At 46.4% G+C, this 19,554-nt stretch overlaps 1 pseudogene; it reads right to left on the bottom strand.

Annotated features, from left to right (window-relative positions):
• Positions 1-18,500, bottom strand: part of LOC133370002 (unconventional myosin-IXa-like) — a 47,935-nt pseudogene extending 29,435 nt beyond the window's left edge.
• Between the last annotated feature and the right edge of the window lie 1,054 nt (positions 18,501-19,554).

Below are 19,554 nucleotides of genomic sequence, written 5' to 3'. Positions count from 1 at the left end.
TGCTCTATCCTGCCTCCCTGCGGGCTTCTTCTCAAGCTCAAGACTGGAAAATGAGCCTCTCTGTTCAGTCTTTCCTGTCCGTTCTCTCTATTTCTTGTACATGAAAAAGGAAGAACTCCTCCGGGGTGAGTTGCTGAAAGGGGAAAAAAGTCAGGGAAGCTTTGGTTGAGAACGGGGTGCTCCCAGATCCCAGGAGAGCAAACGATCCAGAATGGACATTTTCCTGGGTTTGGGAGGGGGAGAGGCAAACTCCTGCACCAAGAGCTTTTGTACCCGGCCTTCACTTCTGCTCCTGAAGATACTAACCTCAGGCGAGGGGACAGATTTATCCACCTGCGGTTCTGCAATGGAAGAGATCAAGGAGCAGAAGAGTCAAGTCGGTACCCCACAGATTCAGGAGGGCTGCTCCAGCCCCAACCTCAGGGACTGACTTCACTTGAAATAGGAATTTCCCTTCGAAGTCCCTGCAAATTTCTCCCCTCTGCTAGTCCCACAAGGGTCCCTTCCACAGAACTTGACCCCCATCCCATCCCCAAGCCTCCTCCTGCCCATCTCCCCATTGGATTGCTCACCCTGCCTGCATCTCACTCCACAATGGCCTGAGCTGGTGAGACTTTGTCATAGGGAAGGGTATCCTGGCCCCTCACCCAGGTGTCTCCGCAGGTGGAGGAGACACAAAAGAGGAAGAACTCCTCCAGGGTGAGTTGCTAAAAGGAGAAAAAAATCAGGGAAGAACGCTCTGGTTGAGAACGGGGTGCTCCCTGATCCCAGGAGAGCAAACATCCAGAATGGACATTTTCCTGGGTTTGGGAGGGGGAGAGGCAAACTCCTGCACCAAGAGCTTTTGTACCCGGCCTTCACTTCTGCTCCTGAAGATACTAACCTCAGGCAAAGGGACAGATTTATCCACCTGCGGTTCTGCAATGGAAAGAAAGGAAAAGATGTGAAGGTTCATTCCTCACATGCGTTATTCTGACCTCTTCGCGTTGATCTTCCCGCTTCTTCCCTTAAGTCTGTCCCCAACCCTTTCAAACCTCTCCATGGCTTCCATCCCTCACTCATTATGCTTCTCCTCAGACCCTTCCCTGTGCAGGGCCTCGCTATCTTTTAACTGAGCTCCAGATGGTCCCCTCTGCCCCCTGCCTGCCTGGTGGCCTCCATCCTTCCCCTCACATCTCCCCCTCGTGGAGGGCTTTCATTGGGCCAGGCATCCAACTCCTATTCCTCTCTTTCACATGTGGCACCTTCTCCTCCCCCTCCTCCTCACCTTTCCTTTCTTTATTCTGCATTGTAAGGCGGGAGGTGTGAAAAATGGTGCATGGAGTGGACCGGAAGAGCTTTTTCTCCCCCTCTCGTGATGCGAGAGCCCAGTGGGCACTTCCAGTGAAGCGGAAGGATGGGAGATTCACGACACGAGAAGAGGAAGGGCTCCTTCCTCACACAGCACTGCATCGCTCAAGGATGGAACTCCCTACCACTAGATGTGGTGATGGTGGCTGCTGGAGAAAATAACTACAGAAATTCATGGAGGAGTAGGCAATTGATAGACTGTGATGCAATTACAATACTTTCACAAATATTTAAGAAAGATTTAAATTTAAATTTTAAGAGGTCCTGCTCATAATAAAAACTTTGGCACTATTAATCAGGTCATTGCTCAGCTCTCAAGAACGGGATAGGGGAGTGCTGGATGTCTAGAAGAGCTTGTAGGTTGCCTGCATGTTGTTTAGTGTATTCCAGTGTCCTGCAATCTACATCGTCCTGATTTAAGATACGCCCCGACTCTTGAGACTCTTCAAATAGTAAATCTGTGTAGACTTGGATTACACACAAACGTTTTCTAAATGGATTTACAACTTTCCATCTTCCAGCTTCGCCCCCACTGAAAGGTAGACCAAAAGGGGGTTTGGCAATTTTGATTTCCACTTCCCTGGATATGCATGTAATCTGCCTTCATCACCTGAACACCTGCGCGATGGCAGTTCTAATTGAATTTGGTGACTTCTCTCTACTCCTTATCAATGTATACTTGTCTCCCTTGGCGACACGTAACTCTATAGAAAATCGCTGGGCCGAGTTAGACCTCTACATTCTAGATCTGAAATATGCCTATCCTCATTCACAACTGGTAATCATGGGTGATTTTAACACAAGGATCGGTCCCAATAACGCCTCCCTGTCTGCGTCGAAATTATGGCGCGGAGAGGATTACGATTATTTCCCCTACCCTCTCTCTAGAAAATTGAAAGATCTCAAGATTAACAGTGGGGGAATCTGTCTAACTCGCTTTGTAGCTAGCCACCATCTGATTATTCTGAATGGGCTCAAACATCTTGATGACTGTGCAGAATATACATTTATATCTAAGATAGGAAGTAGTGTAATCGATTACGTGTTATTATCCACTAAGTTATTTAATTTGATAGAAAAATTTGCTATTGGCACCAAGTTTAATAGTGATCACCTTCCTCTTACCTTCTCATGTCACTTGCCCTTGAGTCCGCGTTTTTCCTCTAACCATAATTACATAGTTAATCTCTCTCATTCCCATTACAAAAGACCCACTTGGACCTTTTCCTTAGCTTCCAAGATAGAAGTTTTCCTGTCCTCACCAGATGCTCTGGCCTTTCGAACACACTTAATTGAATCTGATTCTCTGACCCATGTAGCCGGTCATGCTCTCGACCTTGTGTTTGTCCTGGGAGAGGAGAAAAGTGCTCTGAAGTTGGGAGTGGTTCTTTCCACTCCTGTGTCATGGTCAGATCACCATCTGGTAAACATGGACTTCACGCTGCCACACCCTCTCCGCAGGGGTGATGGACCTATTAGAATGGTCCGCCCCAGGCGCCTGATGGATCCTGATGGATTCCTGACTGCGCTAGGGGAACTGGAACCTGCTGAAGGTTGCCCGGTTGAAACCCTGGTGATAGAGTGGAATGGAAAGATCACCGGGGCGTTAGACCGGGTGGCTCCGAAACGTCCTCTCCCCCTGAATAGAACTCAGTTAGCACCGTGGTATACACCACGGCTGCGTATTCTGAGACAGGAGGTGAGACGACTAGAACGCCGGTGGCGGAAATCCCGCTCCGAAGGTGTCCGGACACAAGTTAGAGCAGCAGTAACTGCCTACCAAGTGGCAATAAGGACAGAAAAGAAGGCTTTCTTTACTGCCTCTATAGCGTCTGCAGAGTGCTGTCCCAGGAGGTTGTTCCAAGTGGTCCGAAGCCTGGTCGGTCCAGTTGCTCAGGAACCCTTGGAACAGTCAAAAGCCTCCTGTGACACTTTGGCTAAGCACTTTGCTGATAAAATCGAACACATACAGAGCTCGATCCCGTGCACCGTGGATACAGTGAATGAATCGGAGTTGACCAGTTGCATGCCGGTATGCTGGGATCATTTTCAGCCTCTCTCTTCTGAGGATGTGGACAAGGTGCTCTCGACTGTAAGGCCTACCACCTGTCTAACTGACCCTTGCCCATCGTGGCTCATCATGAGATGCAGAGAGAAGTTGGGTGAGGGGATCAAGGCGGTGGTAAACACATCCTTGAAAGAGGGTGTGATGCCATCAGCCCTCAAGGAGGCAATTGTAAAGCCCATCTTAAAGAAGCCCTCCTTGGATCCCCAAGTTTTTAATAACTTTCGCCCAATTTCGAATTTACCATTCTTGGGCAAGGTCATTGAGCGAGTGGTGGCCAATCAGTTGTCGACACACTTGGATGAAACGGATTACTTAGATCCATACCAATCGGGCTTCAGGACTGGTCACGGAACTGAAACAGCCTTGGTCGCTCTGGTAGATGATATGAGGAGGGCATTAGATAGGGGAGAATTTACCTTCCTTGTCCTCCTCGATCTCTCAGCGGCTTTTGATACTGTCGACCACAGTATCCTTTTATATCGCCTAGAGGGATTGGGAATAGGAGGCACTGTATTACGGTGCTTCCGCTCCTTTCTCTCTGATAGGTACCAACAGGTGGCATTGGTTTCAGACCCTTGGCCTCTCAATTGTGGTGTGCCACAGGGTTCTATCCTCTCTCCCATGCTATTTAACATCTATATGAAGCCGCTGGGGGCAATCATCAGGAGATTTGGGCTGCAGTGTCACCAATATGCGGATGACACTCAGCTCTATCTCTCATTTAAATCTTCACCAGAGTTGGCTGTGGAGACCGTGTCCAAGTGCCTGGAGTCCGTGAGTGGATGGATGGGAAGGAATAGGCTGAAACTGAACCCCGACAGGACTGAGGTGCTGCTCGTGGGGGACAAGAGAAGGTTGGGAACCGTTGACCTGAAGTTCAATGGGGTGAGTTTACCCCTAAAGGACCAGGTCCGCAGCCTCGGGGTTGTACTTGATTCCAATCTGTCCATGGAGGCTCAGATTTCGGCTGTGAGCCGGGCAGCTTGGTACCAACTACACCTTATACGTAGGCTGCAGCCCTACCTTCCTGTTCATCAGCTCCCACTGGTAGTACATGCCCTGGTCACCTCTCGATTAGATTACTGTAATGCGCTCTATGTGGGGTTACCCTTGAAAACGGTCCGGAAACTACAACTTATTCAAAATGCGGCGGCTCAATTACTCACAAACAGTCGTCGCCGGGACCACATCACGCCAGTGTTGTTCGATCTACACTGGCTTCCAGTTGTTTTCCGGGCCCAATTCAAGGTGATGGTTTTAACCTTTAAATCCCTACACGGTCTCGGCCCAGTTTATCTAAAGGAGCGCCTACAACGCCACCAATCATGCCGCCTGACAAGATCAGCCACACAAGGCCTTCTCTCAGTCCCGCCAACCAAAGCAGCTAGGTTGGCGGGCACTAGAGCGAAGGCCTTTTCAGTGGCGGCCCCCACCCTCTGGAACTCCCTCCCACAAGATCTTCGGCACATCTCTTCCCTGAATATGTTCCGCAAGGCCTTAAAGACCTGGCTTTTTCAGCAGGCTTTCGGGACTTCTGGGGAGGCTTAATATTCTTCTGTTTTAAATGCCTCCTATTATGTATTGTTTGCTCTTATAATTTATATATTTCACTGTATTTTTATATTGTATTCTGCCATATTTATTGTATGTACGTCGCCTAGAGTGGCCACTGGCCAGATAGGTGACACATAAATTAAATTTATTATTATTATTTATTATGGATGCTCTCCTTAGAGTATACGATTCCCTTATGGCCAATATTAAGAGCATATTATTTCCTGCGCCATTTAGCTCCAAGGTATGTAAATCCATTGGTCCCAAATGGTTTGATAAAGAATGTCAACTGCTTAAACGTCAGTTAAGGTCCATCTATCTAAACTATCGTCAGAGCCAACTGAATCATCTTCCCCATATATACTATCTAACGAAAAGGAAATACAAGGCAATTCTTGTTTCTAAAAAGAACTTAGCAAAACAGGATGAATGGAAGAGTCTTATTCATGCATCAAGGACCAAGGACTCTAAAAGTTTTTGGTCTATTATTTCGAAAGCTTTTAGACCTTCATGTCCGATTATGTGTAACATCCCCCCCCAAACTTGGGAACGATATTTCAGGTCTATGTACAAATCTGAAAATCTGGAGGACCCCAATGCATATGTTCCCCCGGATCTTAACTCCCTATCCTCATGGCCCCCCGTCAACCAATGGAGATAAGAAATTTGATCGATGGTCTAAAATCAGGCAAAGCGCCGGGCTCCGACAATATCCCCCCTGAACTCTTAAAAAATTTTCAGGAATGGTGGGCCCCCTTTCTAGCAAGGTTTTTTACCGAACTTAACAAATCTGGCCGCTTTCCGATAGCGTGGCGAGAAGCAATAATCATTCCCATATACAAAAAAGGAGATAGAGACGAGCCTTCCAATTACCGCCCTATCAGCCTCCTATCTGTCATTGGGAAACTTTATGCTTCGTATTTGAAAACAAAACTCCAGACTTAGATGGAGGAACAAGATATTCTTAGTAAGGAACAAGCAGGTTTTAGAAAAGGGACCTCTATCCTGGAGCATTGCCTTCTTTTATACCATCTTGCAGAAAAGTATGGCAAGCATAAGGGTAATGGCCTATATGTAGCCTTTATTGACCTAAAGGCTGCATTTGATTCTATTCCTCGCGATATCCTGTGGTCCAAGCTATCCAAAACCTCCATAGATAAACGGCTCTTAGCCTTGATATACCACTTGCATCAACACACATCTCTTCGGGTACGCTGTGGAAAGGACGGTGGGTTAACCAAATCTATCCCCACGTTCACAGGGGTGAGACAGGGCTGTATATTAGCCCCTCTCCTTTTTAACTTATTCATCAATGACCTGAATGAATGTTGCCTTTCCCACGACCACCACTCTCCCAAGCTTGCGGATCTAAGTTGCCCCTTATTGCTCTACGCGGACGATGCGGTGCTACTCTCATTATCGAAGGTGGGTCTTAAACGTACTCTATGGGTGTTTATGGCTTACTGCCTAGAGAACCATTTATCAATAAATTTCGACAAAACTAAAATCTTAGTTTTTTCCAAACGAATAATTACACCAGTTTGGACAATCAACGGTCATTCAAACGAACAAGTTTCCCAATATAAGTATCTCGGTATTACATTCCATTCTTCGCTGAAATGGACCTCCCATAAAAGATCGGCGATAACGAGCGCTAGATTCTCTATAAAGAACTTGCTCCGTTATTTCTATTATAAAGGAGGACAATATATTCTGGCTATTACCCAGATATTTAAGAATAAAATTATCCCTCAAATTCTATTTGGAGTTCCAATTTGGATTCATGCAATAGACGCATCAGTTGAAGCCGTTCTCTCCCTTTTTTTATGCCGCTTGCTAGGAGTGCCTAGGTGTGTTCCCTCAGCGGCGCTTAGACTGGAATGTGGACTCACCTCGATGGAATGTCAGGCTTGGTTAACAACTGTTAATTTCTGGGTTAAAATATCGACCAATACCTCTTCCGGATTAATATCTCTACTCTGGAAAGATAATTGGACCTCCAGTTGGAACAACAAACTGGAATTGAAATTGTTGCAAATGGGTCTCTCTAGGGCATATTTGGCATCGCAATCCCCAAGCGATGCCTTAGCTATTATCCGCTCTAGATTCAAGGACATTGATCATCAGACCTCAATCAGTAGGGCTTCTAGTATATGCTCCCCTTTGCACTTGAAGCTACACTTTACATTCGGAAAACCCAATTCATATTTAGATTTCCTTACAATCCCTAATCTACGCCTAGCTTTCTCCAAAGCCAGGTTTAACTCCCTAAATTCTGCGGTAATGGAAGGGAGGTTTAGGGGGGTACCATACGAACTGCGTGTTTGCCCCTGTGGTGTCGATAGCATCGAAACCCTTCAGCATATTTTTCTTTATTGCCCATTGTATTTTCGGATTCGTATGAAATTTTTGAACCCAATATTGATGAAATTACGTTATAAATCGCCTGAAGCTATTATTATTCACCTGCTCTCTGGATCTGATAAAGAAATTTCTATCCAAGTAGCCAAATTTGTATATGTGACCCAGCAGATGCGTACCCTTATCGCTACTCCTTCATAATGGTACAGTCAGATCTGAGCTTTCCTGTATTCAAGCACTACTAATTGTATATAACACATTGTATACTGTTCTTTTGATTTATATTCTGTACTCTCCCTGTTTTCCTTGCGGGTCTATGACTGTAAACAAATAAACTGAATAGTAAATCTGTGTCCTTTAGGCGACGGATGCTGAAGTGCAACAAGAACTTCTCTTATCCCACCTTGTCCCACATTTGTTGTTATCTCTAGAGATCTATCCATCTTTGTAACAAAAGACAAATATTGAACTAACATGAGAATGCCATGGGCTCTCTCCAACAGCTTGCCGTTAGTTGAATTCGCAAATATCCCATCTTTGTCGAGTAAACTGCTATGGCTGGACAATTTGCTCTGCCGGACACCCATCCTGCTGTTCCAACCAACTCCATACACATCACTGCATTGTGGGAAACAAGTACACTTTATTGTTTAGCTTTCACAAACAATATATCAGGTATAAAAAAAGAGAACTATATTTTTCAAAAGTCATTATTTCATATGTAAAGTTCTTTCTCCAGCAGTTTCACTTATCACACAATCTCCGCCATGCCCCTTCTATGATGAGCTTCCGCCGGGCCTTGAAGACCTGGCTCTTCAGGCAGGCTTTTGGGGTGGGTTAGGTTTTTACTGTTATGGCTTTAAATTTTAACGTTTTAATGTATTGTTTTTATCTTGTACATCGCCCAGAGTGGCTGGACAACCAGCCAGATGGGCGACTAATAAATTTAATAAATAAATAACTTACCGCTGGCTCTTCTCACTGATAGTGTTAACTCCCTGCAGATCTGAAAGGGGTGTTCTTGGACGTTTCCGGGCAATACCTGTGGCAGCATATCAACAAAAATGTTAACATTCTATTTAGAATGAAATCAAATCTCTGCATCAAGGAGAAAAAAAAGATCAGACTGCAACATGTGCTGAAAATGGTACATGCTGGGAATTTCCGGGGAAGGGGGAGGACTGTAAAGAAGGAGCTGTGGCTGGAAGATGGTATAGTTGACTTGTGCTCTTAAAATAAAGAAATAATGTTGGTCTGCCACAGAATCTACTTGCAAGCCTGCATATGAACCATATTTTCAATTATTTCTTGAAAAATGCACATCTCTATATCCAAGACACAAAACAAAGGGAAAGCTTATCGGTCACGCTTGGTTGGCATTAAAAGCACTGACCTCCACAGGTAAGCATTTACAAGAAAAAATAGAACTACTGAAGAGCCACACCAATTACCTGTAAAGCATTCTTTTCTGTGTCAGCTGCTCTCTTGACAAATGCAAACCATATGAACACCACAAATTCTTGCAAAATTAAGCCTTTGGATTCTACTAATAGCTTAGCAGTAGCAAATTAACTGGAAAATCATCCTTATACACTGTGTTGGCACAACCCCCATATGACCTAGAAGCAGAATTACAAGAAGCATAATTCACTATTTTGGTCTGGCCATTTTTTAAAATAAAGCCCATCTCTATGGAGCCTTGTCTTACCAGCAAATGATGTTGCAATATATTTTACTGAATATAAGATACACTCACTTTAGCTGTTCCATATTAAGAGCTACTGCCTCTGGTGCAAATCAAACTATGCAGTATTTAACATAAACATGCTTTTCCTTCAGGACAAAGACTGAAGATCTCACTACCTGAAAACACAAGGCTATGGGGAAGGGGTCCTAACTTATACTACCAGTCTTAAAATTGGTTTAATAGCTATTTCGTCTTTCCATAAATTCTGGGAACTGCAGCTCAGTAACGGGAGGGGGGCTAGGAATCTTTAAGAAAGAATTCAGAGATGGTGTAGCACAGTAGCAAAGAGATTCAGCTATGAGATTCAGGCAAACACTAGTTCTAATCTCACCTCTCCATCATGCCACAACCTCTCAGCTGCAGTTCTGACCTAGTTTACAGGGTTATTCTAAGGATTAGATGATAATGTATAAGAAGCACTTTGAGCACTCAGTATCCTCAAACTGGATTCATATGGGAGTCAACTGGCATAAAACAAATATAAGCTTGCAGTTTCACATGTATTTCATTGCCTTCTTTAGAAAGTAAGAAAATAATCAAAGCTAGGCTCTAAAGAATGTTGAAGAGGGGTAAACGTAAAGCTTAAATAGAAATGGAATCCTTAGATCCAATCACCTGGTATGAAATGACACAACATTTTAGGTAATCAGATTTACAAAACAAGTTTACTGGTTTGATTCCTTTTAATATAATGTTCTGAAAATGAGTACTCCCCCAAAGGGATAGAAGCAATCAGCGAAGAACATTATTAATGGAGAGAAGCAAGCAATGGCATACCCAGGGATCTCTACTGGGACCAATGCTGCTTAAGTTACTCATAAGGGCCTGAAGTCATGAGTAAGCAGTGAGGCAGCCAAGTTTGCAGAGGATATCACACTGTTGAGGATGGAAGAAACTCAAGCAGACCATGGATGAATACAAAAGATAATTTGCCAAACAGTAAGTTATCACAGTGTACATCTAACTATCTGGTAACCTGTTGTCTGTAAAATCATACAGAAATCTAATGAACAAAGGGTTTAAGTTTCTCCTCACCATTTGACAGGACACAGATGACTAGCTTACCAAGTGGCTACATATAAACTGTGGTAAAGTTGAAAGCTGGTAAACAGGCATCTGAAAAGCTTCAAAGCAGACAAAGTGGGCAACAAAATGGCAGCTGAGATATTGATAAAGACAACCAATATCATAACACCCTTATATAAAATCTAGTGTGCAACTATATTTGAAACATTTGGGTGTGGTTCTTAAAAAAGAATAATGTAGAGATCAAAATAGTTTTTTTTTTAGAAAAGGCAACTAAAGTAATTAAGGAGTTGAAGCACTTTCCCTAAGGGGAAAGGCTGAAGCATTGAGACTTTTTGAATTTGAAGGAAGGTGGAAGAAGGGCCCAGCAAAGACTTTTAAAATTATAAATGGTGTGGAAAGTGAAAAGAATTTTTCTTCTTCCCTCAACACCATAACTCAAGCTCACCCAATGAACTTGGTTAGCGGAAGATTCAGGACAAGCAAGAGTATATTTTTACACACAGCATAAAACAGTTTATGGATTTCATTAGCACAAGGTGAAGATTACTGACTTTTAATGGTTTTTCTAAAAATGAGAAATGCACTGAAAACACACCTAATCAACAGCTATTGCCCTTGACTAGATGGAACCACCATATTGTGAGGCAGTATCTCTCTGAATGTCGTCTTGTTCATTCTATATTATGCATTCTTACATTCAGACACTGTGTGAAACTCTAGGGGGAAAACCATGTTATGCAAGACCCATGCAACTCCTCACTCAATTCACATAACACGGTCGTGACTTATTACTATGGTTTTGGCTACCCATTTATTTTATTGCATTTATATGCCACCTTTCTTCCATGATGGAACCCAAGGTAGCATATATGGTTCCCAGGCAGTCACCCATCCAGGGCACTCATTAGACCCAGACCTGCTTAGCTTCAACAAGGTGGTGGTCTCTTGCGCCTTCATACCATATTCTGGGAACTAGCAACTACTGGCTGGATCGAGGGCTGTATCAGCAGAACACAAGAATTCCTTCATAGCTCCAACCAATCATGGAAGTACTATCAGTAACTGTCAGAGAGGAGCCAGAAATTGCACCAGAGATGTACAGCTGACCCAAACAGGTGTTAGAGCTAAGAAACAAGCCAAAACGCACCATAACCAGAAATATAGTTGCTGCTTAAGCAGAGACTCCATCTGCACTATGCATTTAAAGCAGCATCCTGCAGTCACAGCTTCCCCCTAAGAATCCTGGGAGCTGTAGTTGGTTAAGAATGCCAAGGGTTGTTAGGAGACCCCTATTCCCTTCACAGAGCTACCATCCCCAGAGCGGTTTAACAGTCAATCTCCATCCTAGGGAATTCTGGAAGTGGTTGCTCTGTGAGGGGAATGGGGGTCTCCTTAATAATAATAATAATAAATTTAATTTCTTCGTCGCCTATCTGGCCAATGGCCACTCTAGGCAACTTACAAAATTGTTAAAATACAATTGATAAAATACAGGAATACAATATAAAAACAATACATCTGCAGCAACAATATTAAAATTGGGCAGGAGGCATTACAGTTATAACAATTAACCCTCCCCGGATACCCCGAAGGCCTGCTGAAAGAGCCAGGTCTTTAAGGCTTTCCGAAACACATTTAGGGAAGAGGCGTGCCGGAGATCTTGTGGGAGGGAATTCCAAAGAATGGGGGCCGCCACTGAGAATGCCCTCTCTCTTGTACCCGCCAATCTGGCTGTTTTTGTTGGCGGGATTGAGAGAAGGCCCTGTGTGGCCGATCTTGTCGGGCGGCATAATTGGTGGCGTTGAAGGCGCTCCGTGAGATAAACTGGGCTGGAACCGTGTAGGGATTTAAAGGTCAATACCAACACCTTGAATTGGGCTCGGAAAACAACTGGTAGCCAGTGTAGGTCGAACGACACTGGTGTGATGTGATCTCGGTGGCGACTATTCATAAGTAGTCGAGCCGCCGCATTTTGTATCAGTTGTAATTTCCGGACCGTTTTCAAGGGTAACCCCACGTAGAGCGCATTACAGTAGTCCAAACGAGAGGTGACCAGGGCGTGTACCACTAGTGGGAGCTGGTGAACAGGAAGGTAGGGTTGCAGCCTTCGTATGAGGTGTAGTTGGTACCAGGCTGCCCGGCTCACTACCGAAATCTGAGCCTCCATGGACAGCCTGGAATCAGGCAACTCTCAGTACCCACACACTGTAGCAATCCAGCCTCAAGGTTACCAATGCATGGACTACAATGGTCAGGCTATCCTTAAAAGACAGAGCAAAATCACCCCACAGCGCCAATATCAGACAGAGAGAGAGTGTGCACCAATGAGACACATTCTGGCAAGAGGTGATCACCATGATATTGGTGCAGGCTGAACAGGAAAGGCACCAAGGACATCATTGGCCCAGATAAGAGCGACGTGTAACTAAGCCCAAGTATGCACAACTAAAATAACTGCAAATTCTTCCCGTTTACTCCTGCCTGCATTTCCCTCTCCTTCCTCTGTTGTCTCACTTGCGTCTATTTTTAGATTGTAAACCCCTTGAAATGGGGACTTGTCCTCTCATTCTTTATGAAGTGCAATGCTCACACATGAGAATAATTTTTTAAAATCTGGCCATCAGAAAGTGGTACCAGTTCAGCAATCTGAATTGGCGGCTGTGCCAGAAGGCACCTGCCTGGCACTTCCTGTATGCAACACACACACACACACCCTATCTACCTACCTACCTATCTGTTCCTCAACCTACTTTGGGTCAGCAGGTGGAGCAGAAGTGCACAGGAATTTCAACGTATAGGTTAAAGTTACGTGTGGCGACAGACCTGGCATCCCAGCAACAAATAGGCCTCATGCCAGGTCTACCAGAACAGACAGTCCCAGCCTCTGAAAGTCCCTATCCTTTTCAGCAGGGTGACCTGGAGTCCGTAAATCTCACTACGCCAGCCTTTGGCCTGACTATCTGGTTGATCCTGCCAGTAGCATATGCTTGTCCCAAAGAAACCGAGTTATGATCTCCTCTCTGTAGGGCAGGAACTCTATAAAGGCACACCCTGAGAGCTGGTACACCAATTACAAGCTGCAGGTAGAAAATGCAAAACACACAGAAAGAGATTTGTATAACACCTTATCGTAGTCTGCATCTGTACCAGAATTGTTTTCTAAATGTTTTTTAAAAAATGTTTTGCTTTTAAAGATGTATGGGATGGCTCCTTGCCTCCTTCATGCTCCTTGCCTCCTTCATATGGAATCTGTGGCACAACATGTTTCTTACTACATCTGCATCATAAGGAAAGCCACTAGTACAGCTATTGTTAGGTACCTCTGTCAGTAGGTGTATGGCCTTTCTAAGCAACACTGAGGGTCCATGTGGTAGCAGCACAGCCCCTTGTGTTGGCTTTCTCCCCCCCCCCCATATAATTGCAGTGTCCATATGGATGATGTCCCTTCTCTTCTTCCTTTCCAGGTGCATATAGGCAGCTAATCAGCAACACTCCTAGGCCACCTCTGCACTATCCATTTAAAGCACTATGATACTACTTTAGACAGTCATGGCTTCCCCTGCAAAGAATCCTGGGAACTGTAGTTTGTTAAAGGTGCTGAGAGGTGATAGGAAACCCCTGTTCCCCTCACAGAGCTACAACCCGCAGAGTTCACAGGGAAGAGGGACCGTTGTTAAACCACTCTGGGAACTGCAGTCCCAAGAGGACGCAATGCTTTTGCCTCCGTCTGCTGGCCCTATGAGCTATCTTCTGCAAAGTTAATCAGAGAAGATGGAAGGGAAAGGCGGCCAAATGCATGCATGCACACACGCACACCCTGCACTGCACTCCATAACAGAAGCAGGGTTTCGTTGCTGACCTGCGAGGAGCAGGGCTGGAGAAGGAGGAAGCATCAGTCATGTTGCTACTGTGGAACAAGTCGGCAAATCAGAACAAGGCATGCAGTCTTGGAGCAGTGAGCTGTCCAATGTACCAGGGGAGCTCTTACCCATGGAAAGGGCTGGTTTGCCCTTGCAGCTACAGGCTCCAGTTGTTATGCGCCTCCAAGTCGATTACGACTTATGGTGACCCTATGAATCAGCAACCTCCAATAGCATCTGTTATAAACCACCCTGTTCAGATCTTGTAAGTTCAGCTCTGTGGCTTCCTTTATGCAATCAATCCATCTCTTGTTTGGTTTTCTTTTTCTACTCCCTTCTGTTTTTCCCAGCATTATTGTCTTTTCCAGTGAATCATGTCTTCTCATGAAATGTCCAAAGTATGATAATCTCAGTTTCATCATTTTAACTTCTAGTGATAGTTCTGGTTTAATTTGTTCCAACACCTAATTATTTGTCTTTTCCGCAGTCCATGGTATGTGCAAAGCTCTCCTGCAACACCACATTTCAAATGAGTTGATTTTTCTCCCAGGGAATATTAAAGGGGTGTGAAAAGAGAACACAGAAACAGAATGATCAAGGGGGTGAATTTGGACTTTCTGAACACAGAACACATAAGCCTAGCAACAGACTGGGGCTGATGGGAGTTGGAGTCCAACAACATCTGTCAGCCACAAATTCCTCCCTCTGGTTCTACAGGCAGCAGGATGGGCTTCCACAGCTGGCAAAACAAATTGCCCCACCCTGTGACTCACGGAAGCCAAACACATTCTCCAAATGCTTCATTAATGTAGACAGCTGCGACAGATCACACAGCATTCAACCTATTTTTTATATACATACAGCACAAATGCTCATATCTACTGGATGGCATAGTTGCCGCCCTGGGCTCCTGCTGGGAGGAAGGGCGGGATATAAATCAAATAATAAATAAATAATTCTAGAAGGTCTCTATAGTTCTACTGAGAGTGTCTCCACGATAACACAGACCCAACATGCGCTCCTGTTCAGTCAGGCATCCCCCCCGCCAAGTTGTCTAAATCAACTTCAGCAGCATGTGCAACACACAAATGATTCCAGATGCATCTTTAGTATATAAAGGGGTTGTAGTTCGTATTTTTCTGGCTGAACTCAACCTGGGGTTTTCTCAGGGTTCTTTGAACTAGACAGTGGTGGAAAGGGAGCACGTTCAGGATGAGCCACATTTGACTAATCGAAACATGTTCTGAGTGGCACTAGGAAAACTCACTGAGCTGTCCCGTGTCAAAGGTTGCCCACAGCCACTATAAAGAGCTGCTGTCGGTTTTCATAACACCGTCAGGAGGTGTATCCCTACACTGCCACTCTCACGCAAGACAAGAACATCGGCAGCTGCCTTACACCAAGTCAGACCATCTAGCTCAGTAGACTGGCAGTAGACTACACTGACTGGCAGTCGCTCTCCAGGATTTGGGACAGGAGCCTCTCCCAGGATTGAACCTGGGACTTGCTGCATGCCAAGCTGATGCTCTATCGCTGACGCGCTCTGTAAGCCTACAGTGATGTCTAGGTGCTTTAAAACAGGGGTGGGGAACCTTTTTCTACGTTCCCTTCTGGGCAAACTTCTGAGGGCCACGTACGAGGGTCAAAAGTGGGCAGAGTAATGAATGTAAAGTTCACCTTTGGACACTAGATGCTACACACGTTTGCACACCCCTCTGCATCCTCCATCTCGACAAGCAACAGGCATGATTGGTGTTCACGGACGCAACCCAGCCATGCAAAAACATACATGCAAGATGAGTGAGGCAGGTGGACTGGGGGGAGTTCTGAAGGACAGCCAAAGAGGCCTGAAGGGAGGTGCATTTAGCCCCCACCCCAGGCCTGATGTTCCCCACCCATGCTTTAAAGTTATGACAATGACCTCTGATGATGCCTAGGCCTTTGAAAATGCAGGATGCAATATGGATTTTTAAAAAAAACTCCAGACCATGGGACTGACGGGATCCCAGGGGAAGGGCCGTAGCTCAGTGGTAGAGCATCTGCCTTGCATGCAGAAAATCCCAGGTTCAACCCCTGGCATCTCCGGGGAGGGCCGGGAGAGACTCCCCGTCTGAAACCTTGGCGAAGCTGCTTCCAGTCAGTGTAGACGATACTGAACTAGATGGACCAGTGGGTCTGCTTCAGTGCAAAGCAGGTTCTCCTGTTCCTATGCTTCCCTCAGTGCCTACCTAGCCAATGAAAGGCCAAAGCCCATCCAAAGATCAACTGTAGCTGGGGCCACTCTCCCTTGACCTACACTGAGATTTCCAAGCCTCAATGGCCTCCAGTCAACCCTCACTGCAACATACAAGCTGGGACAGAGTGGATGAAATCTTTACCGACCTCCACAAGCCATTACCAGCCACGCTCATCGGGTAGCCTATTAACAATGCATTTTTGGCCAGTTCTATAAGGGTTAGGACCCTTGGATGAAGCTCACAGAATCACAGAGCTAGAAAGGAACCTTGGAAATCATTCAGGCTGTGCACAGACCATACATTCAAAGCACATTTTTTTTAATCCTCAAAGAATCCTGGGAACTGTCGTTTACCCCTCACGGAGCTACATTTCCCAGCATCCTTAAACTGCAGGATTCTCAGGGGAGGGAGGGAGGTGCTTTAAATGTATGGTATGTTTGCACCCCATAGCTGATATAGCACAGTGGGGAGAAGAGCCTGGCTGGGAGTCCAGAGTCTGTGAGTTCAAATCCCCACTCGTGTCTCCTGGGTGTTAAGGGCCAGCTAAAGATCACCCCCACAGGGAGTGGCTCAGAGGTTACGTGCCCTCCCCCCTGTGCAGCCGTGGGCAAGCTGCAGAGTCCCAAGGAGCCCAGTTGCCCCCCAGCTGGCAGTTGCGGACAAGGAAGGGGCCGGCTTGTGCTGCTGTGGCAAGCTGAGCAGGCCCTAGCCAGCTGGGGAGGACTAGCCTCAGAGGGAGGCAATGGTCAACCCACTCTGAATACTGCTTACTATGAAAACCCTAATCATAGGGTAACCATAAGTCGGGATCGACTTGAAGGCAGTCCATATCCATTTTTCCATGTATGCAGCCCTAATCCAATGCCCTGCTCAAGGCAGGTTATTAAGATACAAACCCCACGGAGCAGGAGTGAGGAATCTGTGTCCCTCCAGATGTTGTTGGAGTACAACCCGAACATCCCTGACCAATGGCCATGCTGGCTGGAACTGATGGGAATTGGAGGCCAGCAACATCGGGCAGGGGAGCACACAGGTTCCGCATCCCTGCCATGGAGGCACCGGAAATGAGCAAACACCCCCAGGGTCCAATCTGAGCAGAAATGCCAGCCCCCAGAACAGTTTCCAGAACAAATTAAACCAGAACTATTACTAGAAGCTAAAATGATGAAACTGAGGTTATCATCCTGTGGTCACATAACGAGAAGACGTGATTCGCTAGAAAAGACAATAATGCTGGGAAAAACAGAAGGGAGTAGAAAAAGAGGAAGGCCAAACAAGAGATGGATTGATTGCATAAAGGAAGCCACAGATCCAAACTTACAAGATCTGAACAGGGTAGATCATGACAGATGATATTGGAGGTCACTGATTCACAGGGTCGCAGTAAGTCGTAATTGACTTGAAGGCACATAACAACAACAACAACGAAAAACTGGAATAATGAAAACAGCACTCCTGAGCATGAACAGTGAGCATAAGCATGCCCATTGGGACTGGTAGGGCAGAAGGCAGGGAAGCCAACAGTAGGCAGAGGCAGAGCCAATGGGAATTCTCATTTTTTTCTCCCCATTCACCTGAGGGAGACTTGAGAAGGAAGCTGACACACAGACGGTGCCACTCTCTGGTCTGGTTGTAAGCAAGAAGGCTGGCAGGTGGAGGGCGGACTGAGATTGGTGGGGCGGTGTCGCATGCGCCCTAATGGACCAGCCTCAGCTGTAGACAGGTGCCATTGAAACACTGTGCTGAAACCGCACCAGAACACCTCTGCTTCTTCCCCTCTCCAACAAATCTTTAAGTATCCTGGTGCCAGCTTTGCTCGTGGGCAGCTCACGGGCACGGATCGACTCAGAGGGTCTCTCATTTCATTCTCCAGATGGGGGTGGGAACTGAAAGCGCTCCCTGGAAAAGGGAAATCGGGGCTGTCTTTACAAAGCAGAGCAATTTACAGAGCGGGGGGGGGGAGGAGGAGAGAGAAACAGCCCTTTTCCCCTGCCAGCGACGGGGCGGGATGAAAACCAGCCTTTGGACGGCGCATCAAGAGAATGAATCAGGGCACCCGCAGCGCGCGAGTTCTGCAATCCTGCCTTCGCACCCACTCTCCCCCGGGGGGGGGGAGAAAGAGGGTCGTCCCACGGCTTGGGAGGGGGTCGGGCAGGCCCCTCCCCCAGTCCCCTAAAGCCCCACCTTTTGTAATCCGAGAAGATCCCTCCACTGGCCGGATCGTGCCCGTATTCGGGCTCCCCCAGGCTGGAGGAGCCGCCTTCATCCTCGTTGTACGCTAGGCCGGCGGACATGGCCACGAGGAAGGAGGCCGGTTGGGCTCGAGCCCCTTATCGCGGCGAGGAGTTGAGAGGCGGACGATGCAGCCCCAACAGCGGGTCCTGGATGCGGCCGCGGCTGATGTCAGTGTCATGTGGGAGCTGATTGGGCACGCCTCCCCCGGCCCTTAAAGACAGAGGCCCCCGCCGCCTTTCCCCGCTCCAAGCGACTGCGGGGTGTGTGTGTTATTGTGGGCCTGACTGGTGCGGAGGAAGAGCTGCTGCAAAGGTGGAGTCGGGATCCCCCTTCAGTTCTGGGCACGGCCAACGTTTGCGTAAAGACGCGTCGATTTTCATTCATTCATTTGTTTTATTTAAAAAATAGCAATGCATTTTATACCGCCTTTTGGCCCTGATAAGGGGCCCCAAGACGTGTTATGAAACAGTAAAATACCAAAAGCACCCAGTTTACACAGTAACAGAACCAACGCTAACTATTAAAACCCCACGCCATTTATTTTTAAAGCATGCCGCTTTCCCCAAAGAATCCTGGGAAGTGTAGTTTGTCAAGGCTGCTGAGAATTGTGGTTCTGGGAGGGGTAGACTGTAATTCCCAGGATTCTTTGGGGGGGAGCCATGCGCTTTAAATGTATGGTGTGGATGTGAATCTCAAATGAAAAAAAAAGTTAATAGCCAAGTGGAAGAAAAAATGGGCTCGCTCCCTGCCTAAATGCCGTCAGGGATAGGGCTAGTCCAGTTATGGGAAACCTTTGGTCGGCCAGATGTTATTGAACTACAATTCCCATCGGCCCCAGCAATCATAGCCAATGGAGTTGTAGTCCAACAACATCAGGCAGGTTCCCCACACCTGAGCTAAAGGGAATTCTATAACCAGTGCTCGGAAAAGACCCTGTTGTTCCACATTGCAACTAACTGAGCCTCTCTAACTGAGAACATGCAACAGGGCTCCATAGATGCCTGATCTGCAAGAGTCCCTGCCTGGTCCTTCTTTCCTGCTCAGAGTAAGGATCCAAGGCAGAAGCTTGAGGAAGTGTTTTCTTTCTGGCAAGGTGATTTAAGGGGTTGTCTA

The sequence above is a fragment of the Rhineura floridana genome, chromosome 14, assembly GCF_030035675.1.
Source record: "Rhineura floridana isolate rRhiFlo1 chromosome 14, rRhiFlo1.hap2, whole genome shotgun sequence".
Lineage (NCBI taxonomy): Eukaryota > Metazoa > Chordata > Lepidosauria > Squamata > Rhineuridae > Rhineura > Rhineura floridana.
Note: the sequence above shows the minus strand (reverse complement) of the source record. Positions and strands in the feature narration are given on the sequence as shown.